This window comes from Coccinella septempunctata, chromosome 7 (assembly GCF_907165205.1).
Source record: "Coccinella septempunctata chromosome 7, icCocSept1.1, whole genome shotgun sequence".
NCBI lineage: Eukaryota > Metazoa > Arthropoda > Insecta > Coleoptera > Coccinellidae > Coccinella > Coccinella septempunctata.
In genome coordinates, this window is record NC_058195.1 from 4,054,432 (window position 1) to 4,067,451 (window position 13,020).

General features: G+C 38.8%; 1 protein-coding gene across 2 annotated transcripts in view; it reads left to right on the plus strand.

Annotated features, from left to right (window-relative positions):
- LOC123317933 (ski oncogene) overlaps positions 1–13,020 on the plus strand; it is a 53,421-nt gene that overhangs the window by 8,034 nt on the left and 32,367 nt on the right. The window lies entirely within an intron of this gene.

The following is a 13,020-nucleotide window of genomic DNA, read 5'->3' on the forward strand; positions in this document are numbered from 1 at the left end:
TGGAAGGGTGAATTTCACCCCTATTTCTAATAATGAAAAAAACATCGAAAATACGTCTCAAAAATGAATAAAGGGTTCGAAATTCGGTGTATGTATTTATAAACCCTCAAGGAACCATATTCCAAGAGCTTTTTCATTTGCAGGACTTGGAAGGGTGAATTTCACCCCTATTTCTAATAATGAAAAAAACATCGAAAATACGTCTCAAAAATGAATAAAGGGTTTGAAATTCGGTGTATGTATTTATAAACCCTCAAGGAACGATATTCCAAGAGCTTTTTCATTTGCAGGACTTGGAAGGGTGAATTTCACCCCCTCTTCTCAGAGTCCACAGAATGAATCGAAAATAGGTCTGAAAAATGAATAAAGGGTTTGAAATTCGGTGTATGTATTTATAAACCCACAACGAACGATATTCCAAGAGCTTTTTCATTTGCAGAACTTGGAAGGGTGAATTTCACCCCTATTTCTAATAATGAAAAAAACATCGAAAATACGTCTCAAAAATGAATAAAGGGTTTGAAATTCGGTGTATGTATTTATAAACCCTCAAGGAACGATATTCCAAGAGCTTTTTTATTTGCAGGACTTGGAAGGGTGAATTTCACCCCCTCTTCTCAGAGTCCACAGAATAAATCGAAAATATGGTTCCTTGAGGGTTTATAAATACATACACCGAATTTCAAACCCTTTATTCATTTTTAAGACCTATTTTCGATTTATTCTGTGGACTCTGAGGAGAGGGGGTGAAATTCACCCTTCCAAGTCCTGCAAATAAAAAAGCTCTTGGAATATCGTTCCTTGAGGGTTTATAAATACATACACCGAATTTCAAACCCTTTATTCATTTTTGAGACGTATTTTCGATGTTTTTTTCATTATTAGAAATAGGGGTGAAATTCACCCTTCCAAGTCCTGCAAATGAAAAAGCTCTTGGAATATCGTTCGTTGTGGGTTTATAAATACATACACCGAATTTCAAACCCTTTATTCATTTTTAAGACCTATTTTCGATTCATTCTGTGGACTCTGAGAAGAGGGGGTGAAATTCACCCTTCCAAGTCCTGCAAATAAAAAAGCTCTTGGAATATCGTTCCTTGAGGGTTTATAAATACATACACCGAATTTCAAACCCTTTATTCATTTTTGAGACGTATTTTCGATTTATTCTGTGGACTCTGAGAAGAGGGGGTGAAATTCACCCTTCCAAGTCCTGCAAATAAAAAAGCTCTTGGAATATCGTTCCTTGAGGGTTTATAAATACATACACCGAATTTCAAACCCTTTATTCATTTTTGAGACGTATTTTCGATATTTTTTTCATTATTAGAAATAGGGGTGAAATTCACCCTTCCAAGTCCTGCAAATGAAAAAGCTCTTGGAATATCGTTCGTTGTGGGTTTATAAATACATACACCGAATTTCAAACCCTTTATTCATTTTTAAGACCTATTTTCGATTCATTCTGTGGACTCTGAGAAGAGGGGGTGAAATTCACCCTTCCAAGTCCTGCAAATAAAAAAGCTCTTGGAATATCGTTCCTTGAGGGTTTATAAATACATACACCGAATTTCAAACCCTTTATTCATTTTTAAGACCTATTTTCGATTTATTCTGTGGACTCTGAGAAGAGGGGGTGAAATTCACCCTTCCAAGTCCTGCAAATAAAAAAGCTCTTGGAATATGGTTCCTTGAGGGTTTATAAATACATACACCGAATTTCGAACCCTTTATTCATTTTTGAGACGTATTCTCGATGTTTTTTTCATTATTAGAAATAGGGGTGAAATTCACCCTTCCAAGTCCTGCAAATGAAAAAGCTCTTGGAATATCGTTCCTTGAGGGTTTATAAATACATACACCGAATTTTAAACCCTTTATTCATTTTTGAGACGTATTTTCGATGTTTTTTTCATTATTAGAAATAGGGGTGAAATTCACCCTTCCAAGTCCTGCAAATGAAAAAGCTCTTGGAATATGGTTCCTTGAGGGTTTATAAATACATACACCGAATTTCAAACCCTTTATTCATTTTTAAGACCTATTTTCGATTTATTCTGTGGACTCTGAGGAGAGGGGGTGAAATTCACCCTTCCAAGTCCTGCAAATAAAAAAGCTCTTGGAATATCGTTCCTTGAGGGTTTATAAATACATACACCGAATTTCAAACCCTTTATTCATTTTTGAGACGTATTTTCGATATTTTTTTCATTATTAGAAATAGGGGTGAAATTCACCCTTCCAAGTCCTGCAAATGAAAAAGCTCTTGGAATATCGTTCGTTGTGGGTTTATAAATACATACACCGAATTTCAAACCCTTTATTCATTTTTAAGACCTATTTTCGATTTATTCTGTGGACTCTGAGGAGAGGGGGTGAAATTCACCCTTCCAAGTCCTGCAAATGAAAAAGCTCTTGGAATATCGTTCCTTGAGGGTTTATGAATACATACACCGAATTTCAAACCCTTTTTTCATTTTTGAGACGTATTTTCGATGTTTTCTTCATTATTAGAAATAGGGGTGAAATTCACCCTTCCAAGTCCTGCAAATGAAAAAGCTCTTGGAATATCGTTCGTTGTGGGTTTATAAATACATACACCGAATTTCAAACCCTTTATTCATTTTTAAGACCTATTTTCGATTCATTCTGTGGACTCTGAGAAGAGGGGGTGAAATTCACCCTTCCAAGTCCTGCAAATAAAAAAGCTCTTGGAATATCGTTCCTTGAGGGTTTATAAATACATACACCGAATTTCAAACCCTTTATTCATTTTTGAGACGTATTTTCGATTTATTCTGTGGACTCTGAGAAGAGGGGGTGAAATTCACCCTTCCAAGTCCTGCAAATAAAAAAGCTCTTGGAATATCGTTCCTTGAGGGTTTATAAATACATACACCGAATTTCAAACCCTTTATTCATTTTTGAGACGTATTTTCGATATTTTTTTCATTATTAGAAATAGGGGTGAAATTCACCCTTCCAAGTCCTGCAAATGAAAAAGCTCTTGGAATATCGTTCGTTGTGGGTTTATAAATACATACACCGAATTTCAAACCCTTTATTCATTTTTAAGACCTATTTTCGATTCATTCTGTGGACTCTGAGAAGAGGGGGTGAAATTCACCCTTCCAAGTCCTGCAAATAAAAAAGCTCTTGGAATATCGTTCCTTGAGGGTTTATAAATACATACACCGAATTTCAAACCCTTTATTCATTTTTAAGACCTATTTTCGATTTATTCTGTGGACTCTGAGAAGAGGGGGTGAAATTCACCCTTCCAAGTCCTGCAAATAAAAAAGCTCTTGGAATATGGTTCCTTGAGGGTTTATAAATACATACACCGAATTTCGAACCCTTTATTCATTTTTGAGACGTATTCTCGATGTTTTTTTCATTATTAGAAATAGGGGTGAAATTCACCCTTCCAAGTCCTGCAAATGAAAAAGCTCTTGGAATATCGTTCCTTGAGGGTTTATAAATACATACACCGAATTTTAAACCCTTTATTCATTTTTGAGACGTATTTTCGATGTTTTTTTCATTATTAGAAATAGGGGTGAAATTCACCCTTCCAAGTCCTGCAAATGAAAAAGCTCTTGGAATATGGTTCCTTGAGGGTTTATAAATACATACACCGAATTTCAAACCCTTTATTCATTTTTAAGACCTATTTTCGATTTATTCTGTGGACTCTGAGGAGAGGGGGTGAAATTCACCCTTCCAAGTCCTGCAAATAAAAAAGCTCTTGGAATATCGTTCCTTGAGGGTTTATAAATACATACACCGAATTTCAAACCCTTTATTCATTTTTGAGACGTATTTTCGATATTTTTTTCATTATTAGAAATAGGGGTGAAATTCACCCTTCCAAGTCCTGCAAATGAAAAAGCTCTTGGAATATCGTTCGTTGTGGGTTTATAAATACATACACCGAATTTCAAACCCTTTATTCATTTTTAAGACCTATTTTCGATTTATTCTGTGGACTCTGAGGAGAGGGGGTGAAATTCACCCTTCCAAGTCCTGCAAATGAAAAAGCTCTTGGAATATCGTTCCTTGAGGGTTTATGAATACATACACCGAATTTCAAACCCTTTTTTCATTTTTGAGACGTATTTTCGATGTTTTCTTCATTATTAGAAATAGGGGTGAAATTCACCCTTCCAAGTCCTGCAAATGAAAAAGCTCTTAGAATATCGTTCCTTGAGGGTTTATAAATACATACACCGAATTTCAAACCCTTTTTTCATTTTTGAGACGTATTTTCGATGTTTTCTTCATTATTAGAAATAGGGGTGAAATTCACCCTTCCAAGTCCTGCAAATGAAAAAGCTCTTAGAATATCGTTCCTTGAGGGTTTATAAATACATACACCGAATTTCAAACCCTTTATTCATTTTTAAGAACTATTTTCGATTTATTCTGTGGACTCTGAGGAGAGGGGTTGAAATTCACCCTTCCAAGTCCTGCAAATGAGAAAGCTCTCGGAATATCGTTCGCTGAGGGTTTATAAATACATACACCGAATTTCAAACCCTTTATTCATTTTTTAGACCTAATTTCGATTATATTTCGAATATCCATTTTATGGCTGGTACTGACACTTCAACATTCTTGGAATAAAAAATCTTTCAAATAGTATTTATCATCTTCTAATGAATAAACACTCTACGTTTGAAAAAATTTATTCATTTCCGAGACCTAATACCGATTTCAGTAAGCACAGTACGCGAAAAAAAAAGTACCCGACGCCACTGGTCAAACGGCCGCTAGATCTGAAGTGGCTGCTGGAAAGTGGCTGCTAAGTTCACACCGGTTAGTAGTCTTCTCATGGTGCAAGCTTGACGACAGGTGATTTGACCCTGAGCAAATCTCCATTTCAACAGATCGCTAGCAGAAACGGTTCGACCATGGTTCTAGGAAATATCGTAATCTTCTGTAGCCGCTCTAGCAAAATACGATGATTGTTTGGCAAGGCTATATTTAGAGGTATATGTTAATTTTGCTGGCGTTTGTTGTAGAAGGTTAAAAATAGAAAATATGCGGCAGCGTCGGTTTTTGGTACACTTCTTGTGGAGAAAAAAATTTATAATGTTTGATCGCTAGTTGGGTTGGTTGAATTTGTACATTCATTACACATTAACCGGATTTTCTGCTGTCGGTTGTGTAGATATAGTATAAAATGGGTTCTAATAGGGACCCTTGCGGCACTCCTATCTTTCTTTGGGCCTTAATCGATTCGATGTTTAAGAATCATCGTATGAGCTGAGCTAGCTTGAAAATCCTTGGCAGACTAGTAGCATAAGCAGTATAATGTATTATTTCTTTTGAGGACATATATTTAAAGTTCGTCTTTGTTCAAACCACCATATTTTTTGTGATTCACCCTTCAGATCTTTCTTTTTCGCTAGTTTCATTGCATTAAAATCTTCATTTTGCTATTTATCCAACAAATCCTCTGCCAATAAGCACAGACTGGGATCATAGAGACTCCTCATGACTTGCAGGATCGTCTCCAGTCATTGTGGAGAAAAAAATTTACAATGTTTGATCGCTAGTTGGGGTTAGTTGAATTTCATTACACATTACTATCGGAATTTCTGTTGTCAGATGTGTAGATATAGTATAAAATGGGTTCTTATAGGTACCTTTGCGGCACTCCTATCTTTCTTTCGACTTTAATCGATTCGATGTTTAAGAATCATCGTATGAGCTGAGCTAGCTTGAACATCCTTGGCAGACTAGTAGCATGAGCAGTATACATAATGTATTATTTCTTTTGGGGACATATTTAAAGTTTGTCTTTGTTCAAACCACAATATTTTTTGTGATTCACTCTTCAGATCTTTCTTTTTCGCCAGTTTCATTTCATTAAAATCGTCGTTTTGCTATTTATCCAACAAATCTTCCGCCAATAAGTACAGACTGGGATCATAGAGACTCCTCATCGTCTCAGTCAAAACCACGTTACAGTTTTTCACTACGCGCAACCGGCTTTTGGCCGTATCATTCCGTTCTTCCAGAATATTGAAACTGCAAGATCCAGTAGCATTTGGATCTGAGTGAGAACGATCTATAGCTCCTTGGTAGGTAGACCCGTGGCAGTTTAACTGCCGGCCAACGAAAAACAAACTTTTACACATTCTAACATCTAACATCTCTGCCTACGGAAACGCTACGTTGCGTAACAGCAACAATAAAATATTACCACATGCCCGCCGCCATTGTATTTAAATAAATGACGATATATAAAAATGCATTCGACCTTGTCTAGGCGTCTTATCTGCTTTTTCCAGACCCAGACCAGGCAGAGCGTACAGATTTACCAACAACTAGACGGTGTAATCACGCCGATCGCTCGAAGTTAATGACTCCATTGACCTATAAAAATCACCATCGTCGGTGGTTTTCGTTTTGGGAAGGTTACATTCGTTTCACCATTGCTCGACACACTTTCGAATGGCATGCGTGCGTTTGCTTTGTTTTTACACAAGATCGCCTCAATAGTCTGCAGGTACGAGGAGCGTTCGTTTGGAAACGAAGGTTCTTCCGTGGAAACTTCTAGAGGCCAGCTTATACCTCGTATAAATTGAAATATCATTCTCTAGACACTTTTAAAGAATGTGCTCGTGGTATAATCTATCACATATGTAGATTTGTGAAGATCTACATGCTAGAAGACGGTTTTCTTTGTACTGTTTTGACTTGCCTTGACATACCACACTATTGACCCATTGGTCTCATAAAAATGACATAAATCTATGCAGATTTTAGCAGCCAGACTTCTGCAAACCATTCAGGCCTTCAATGCTTTGCTGAAAGCCATCTCAATAGGCTTAATCTACAGAAGTTTGCTATCTATTATTCCCAGACATTTGACTTCAGACTTCCACTCTCCTTTTACAGAGATTAGTCCTTATCAGCTTTCAAATATTTATGTCAATAGTGTGAATTTCTTTTACACCTATCTTTGAGGTTGCTTTAATGTTCCTGATATTAGTGGTTCGGTCCTCTAATCATGTTTTATCATTCTTGGATCAAGTGCTCCAAAACTACCAATCCATCATTTGTCTTGCAGATATTTGTTTGCTTTCATACAACGGTTCCCCCTCAGTTTACTGAATCTGAAATGGAAAACACTTAGTGATCTTCACAATTCAAAAGTAATATCAATGAAACATTTCATTCACCTCATATTTTCTTTGGCTTCCTCGAGAACAGTGATTTTCTCTGAATCAGGGACTTTTTCGTTGACTTGGCAAAGTTATTCGAACCAGAATTTTCTTCCCCTACAATTGAAAAAACTTTTAAATATGAGGTAGATAGGAATTTTATTCGAATTTAAAAAACACAACACGTGGGGTGAAATAAATCTGAACAATTTCCCCTCAAATGGTAATTATTTGCGTATACCAAACGAAAATCAATTTATACTTGGAATTCGACTGGAAAAATGTCGAAAGAATGCCCGAACAAGAGTCTGTCGACGATTCCCGTCCCAATAGACAAAAGAATACCTTGAAACCGGTGTTTGATCTACTTGACTAACCGCAGTTCACGTCTTTGGTATTCTGTGTGAAGAATGACAACTCAACCGTAACATTTGGGCCAGGGACGTCCTAGACAAACCGGACGAATAGAATGTCACTTGTCAAATGAGAACTCCGATACGCTTCTCGATGAGAAACGTTTAGGTCGATAATTTTATACAGGGCGTTTCGAAAAAAGGCGACCCCGGCTCTAGGATAGGCAGAAAACTGAAAAATAATTGGGTAAAAATTCAAGATAAAAAAATTTATACACGTTTTTTACGATTTTGTCGAAACTACTGGCAACATTGCAATGAAATTTACGAATAATTCCGATCCCACGATTTGAACAACAATTTACGAATAAGTTTCGGAAGCTGATACATCTCATGCATTTGTTTTTATATCTAACCCTCATAGAGGGGGCTAGTAACACGGTTAATACCAAGTAGTATTGAACCCGGCTTTTTTAAGGTTAGATTAATCAATCAAAATTTCATGTAAATGGTGAAAAATTCTGAACTTGCTTAACTTTCGTGGCTGTTTTAAACTAAAGGAGCATAATGAATACATTTACATCCTTAAATTGTATGAGGTTGAACAAACCCTGATCCATTTTGTATTGGAGTGAGGCAAAAATAAATTCTTTTGTTTTAAGATTTGACTTTCCTTTTAAATTCAGGGAATTCCGAAAATAATTAATCAATTAGTGGAACTGGTAGTGGCTTTTCCAACGCCGAGTCCACGTTAACGCATATTCGCGGAATTTTCATTTATGATATTCCTCATTATGAACATTCCAACTCGGCGCAGTGGTCGAGATTTATGGCCCCATTCAAAAAAGTTCCCTCTGCTACTCAGATGACATTTCCTGGAAATAGCAGACAAGGCAGAAGGTCGACGCCATATTTTCTCTAGGAAATCGTTTCTTTACGTTCCAATATGGTGCCGTGCGAAACGCTGGTGATATTTCTTCTAATTGAATAAGATCGTTTCGTTTGTCGGAAGAATCTGAGAGCCAAGGACGCTAGACGCGACTCCACAAGCTGGCGAACCTTGCGATTGGCCAACCCATAGACAAACTCTGCAGGAACAGTCCAACGTTGAACAGAAAAATATCGTTGGAATAGTTCTTCATTCGATCTCGGCCGCAGAATGTTATTAACCATTATAATGGGAGCTTTACAATTGGAGCTTCTACGCCTACTATATCATAAAAAACGGGTTGGGCCAGTCAATTGCCTGATAGGTTGCCAACTGTGGGTTGCTCACGATACTTTTATCAGGAAACTCGAAAACCGTTTGTCCAAATCGTATCAAAATTGATAGGCATTTGGTGACAAATCCGAGTTCGATATCTTCAAAATTGCAACCTGCAGCGTGTCCAAAATATATTAGACATAATGCCATCTGCTCCCCGCCTTTCGGCATAAGCACTACCTATCTGCTAACCACATACCCGCACGAGTCCAACCTCAATTGAGAGGCACCAAGGTTGTGACGCCTTGGTGGGGCTCCTCTCTCCCGTGCTCCCCTTGTTATCATCCCCGAAGGGATGAATCGTTTGAAGGGTAACCGTCGCCTTTCGGCTAGCGCAGATCTTTTTCTGACGTAATCGTCCGTTACCCTCAATTGAGGGATAGGGTGGATTAGCGTCAGCTTTTTAGGGTACCAGCCCTGTGCTGCAACTGCTACCCTTTAAATGCCTTCAAACCTCAACTGCCACAATATGCACCATCGCTATCCGGTATTGCAACTTCTGCCCATTCATTAATTTTGTTTATGTCCGTCTTATTGACATTTCCTGCCTTTCTTAGTTGTATACTCAAGTTATCATATTTCGTTTTTATGTTCTGTCTTATTTCGGTTCGGTAGTTAAGTGTACAAGTATTCATTATATGGTCCGAGTCTTCGTTCTGTCCCGTATTGCATAGGCATTTACCGTCCGTGTCCTTCAGTTTAAACCTGTTCAAATATGCAAGCATATTTCCATGTCCAGTCAGTAGTTGGGTTGCTAAACGTCAGTTCAAGTCTGTCATGTCCTACTAGTCTGCAGTGTTTGTAAAATTCGCGTCCTGTCTCGCTTATGTCCCATATGTTTTGCCATTCAGTCAGTAGGTTGGATTTACGTATTTTCTTTCTCAGGTTTTTACTGTTGTCGCCATTATTCGTATTTGTCCGTGTATGTCTCTGTGCGGGATGTCCTCTGTCAACTGTCCCGATCCTCATGTTTTGTATAGCTGTTTTGTTTGCCTGCCAGTCTTTATGTGTTAATTTCGCCTCCAGCCACCAGGGTGGAGTGCCCGCCATGTTTTGCAAGGTCACTGTTGCAGTCGTCGCGTATGCTCGGTTTATGTTCAAAAGTAGTGGTCTCTGTGTTGCGTCCAGCTGTCGTCTTTGATGAGTCCGGTCTGCTCTGCCGCCCCATATCTCAGAAGCGTACAGCGCAGCCGGCATCATCACTCTGTCAGTTATGTATCGAATAATGTCTCTATCATGTCCATAAGTCTTGCTGATATTACCTGATATTATTAATGTCATTTTGTTGATTTTTTGTCTAATGTCTTTCAGGTGCGGTATGTATGTCATTTGTCTATCTATTGTTAGTCCCAAGTATTTTATTGTTTCCTTATGTTCTATAGTTTGTCCCTGTATCTTTATCGTGGGTGGTCTTATCTTGTGTCTTAGTGGTATGAATAGTGTCTCTGTTTTGCCCTCGTTGTATTTTACTCCTGTGTGGCTTTCCCATGTCTTACATGCCTCCCATATCATCGACCATTTCTGTTCTATTTCCTTTGAGGAGCTTCCACTGATGATGATGAATTCGTCATCAGCGAAGGCTAAGAATATATTAGACACACACATACAAACATTTTCCTTAAACATTGCGAACCTACTTCCTCTGAAACATAAGGGGGCAGGCAATAAGCACCCATGAGCTCCGCAGAAGCAGGCGCCTGTTCACAAGACGGACAAAACTAGTTTCAAGGTCAACCAACCGAAGAAACTCCAGGCAGTTCGTGAGGAACAAGCAGGAAAAAGCTTGAAATCACAGGCAGGGCCTTTTGGAACTACAAAACCCGACAAAACGATGAGGAAAACTTCATTAATCAACAACTTTCCCGATGTCTTGTTCCATCGCCCTCGGTACAGTCAGCAGCTCCAACAAGTTCCTGGTGTGACTTAATCCATCACTGGGGGGAAGAGTTGAAGACGGGGGAAGACAGACCACGAACGTCGCGACGCCCCGTCGCCGCCGTCGATCCGAGACGATCGTCTAGCGGCATTTTCCCTTTCGTTGTAGGAATTTTTATGGTTATAGTAGTACATGTCAACACGGAGGGGATATGGAAAAGCGCTGTTATCAATGGAAATTTCAGATTTCCGCATAAAATCCCATTTGGCGCGGGTTGTAAAAATACTTTATAGGGTTAGTGTTGGGATTCAAGAGAGTCTTTTATTCCTCCTGAGGATTCTTGCAACATTTTGATTCATTCTGCTACTCCAGTTTTCCTGGGTATGTCTGCAGTAGGTATTCAAGGAACCGAATGAAACTGACGTTGGCGTATCTCCCAGAAAAATCATCGTAGATCTAAATGTCACATATACTCTGAGAGAGCAACTCTTCTAGTAATCAATCTGAGAATTTAATCCATTTCGGCACAACCGTTGGGTCTTGAGGAAGTTTCAACTGACCCAATCTTTTTGGGGATTTTTCCAAAGTCAATTTTCGAGTTTTTCTTCCAGGAAAATTATCGCAGATCTAAATGGGATACATTTTCTAAAAGACCAACTCTTCTTGTAATAAATCTGAGAATTTCATCCATTTCGGCAGAACCGTTCGGTCTTGAGGAAGTTTCAACTGACCCCATCTCTTTGGGAATTTTTCGATGGTCAACTTGCGAGTAGTTTTTCTTCCAGGAAAATCATCGTAGATCTAAATGTGATACATATGATAGAAAAGCAACTCTTCTAGTAATAATTCTCGAAATTCCATCGAGCTCGGTGCAGTGGCGGTTCCAGGAATGATGTTGGAGTGGGGGCATAATTTTATATCTGAAATTCTGTAAGGTGTTTGTTGATATAACATTCATAGGTATATCCTAATTGTAATATATGCTATATATGTTCTAAAGAAAACTACTTCGAAACTTATTCCCATTTGAAGAGGTAAATATGATGTAATGTGGCCAAAAAACAACATCTCTAAACAAAAACGAAAGAAAAAGAGATTTAACAAAAATGACAAAAGCCAACAAAAACCGTTTTTAGCTCATATACCTGCACAATACGAGATGGAAGACAGAATCGATTTTCCTCCGGTAAAAAACTTCCAGGTCCATAATTGACGCCGAATAACAGAGCGCAGCCAATCTTATCTTTCCCCATAAGGAAGAAATCGATCTGCTTCTTACATAATTCGGGTCTGACTCGCTCAGACGGAGCGAAATGAATAATGGAAAAAAAGAGGAATAATCGTCTTGCCAGCGTCGGTTGGCGGTAACCCAAAGATGCAGACTTCTTGTAGACGAAGTCAAGGCGACGAAGAGTTGAGTCCCGGTCAGTGACCTCGCGGTCGAGCCACAACGGGCCCAGGTAGCAACTCGTCTCCTCTTGCCCGGCGTTTCCTTGTTTCGTACGCTCATCTCTGGGATAATACGTGACCAGAGCCGTCATGATCTGCGATCATTGGGGTAATGCCCGGGGCACTCTTACTTTCCGGGTTCCGCAGGTAATATATCCGCCGTCTGGGCCTCAAAACGGTTGATACGTGTCGAAACAAGGTTCATAATCCTCGTACCTTGAAAGTCGAACCACAATTCCTTTCGTTTAAGAGAAACTTCATGATGTAGACCATTTGTAGGCAGTACAAATCATTTGGGTTACTGTTCATTTCAACTAATGCAGTTTTAAACTACCACGCATTTGAACTACTAGCCTTTACAACTACAGGTCGTCAGAACTACTATTAATTGAAGCTAACTGATTGTGAAAGCTACAAGATAAGGTGTATAGTGTTCATTGTACTAAATTCCCCTACTAGAAGCTGACTCACGATATACTTCAAGCAACTGATATGCTACAGATGCAGATTCTTCCAATCAAAGAAGTCAAGATATAAAACTCACTTACGAGAAGTTTCCAACCGTCAGCACTCAGATTGAGGCAATCCTCAACTCTTGGAACTCCTATCCTTCCAGGTAACGTTGTCATCATTCGAGATGACAAATCTTCCTCCTCTGAAGTGTTAATCGGCCGTATATTATCCTGTTTTCCAGGAGCTGATTCAACAACTCGAGTAGCTGATGTTGCAACTGTTTCTGGGGCAATTCGACGACCAATTCGTCGTCAAATTGTGCTCTCTTCCAACTCAGTAGATTTCTCCTGACTTCTTTCGTCTGCCCATGCCTTTTAGTTCATCTTACTGAAGATACACCTCAGGGCGGGCGACATGTTCAGTCGTTAATGTTGGTTGCCTAACTCGAGT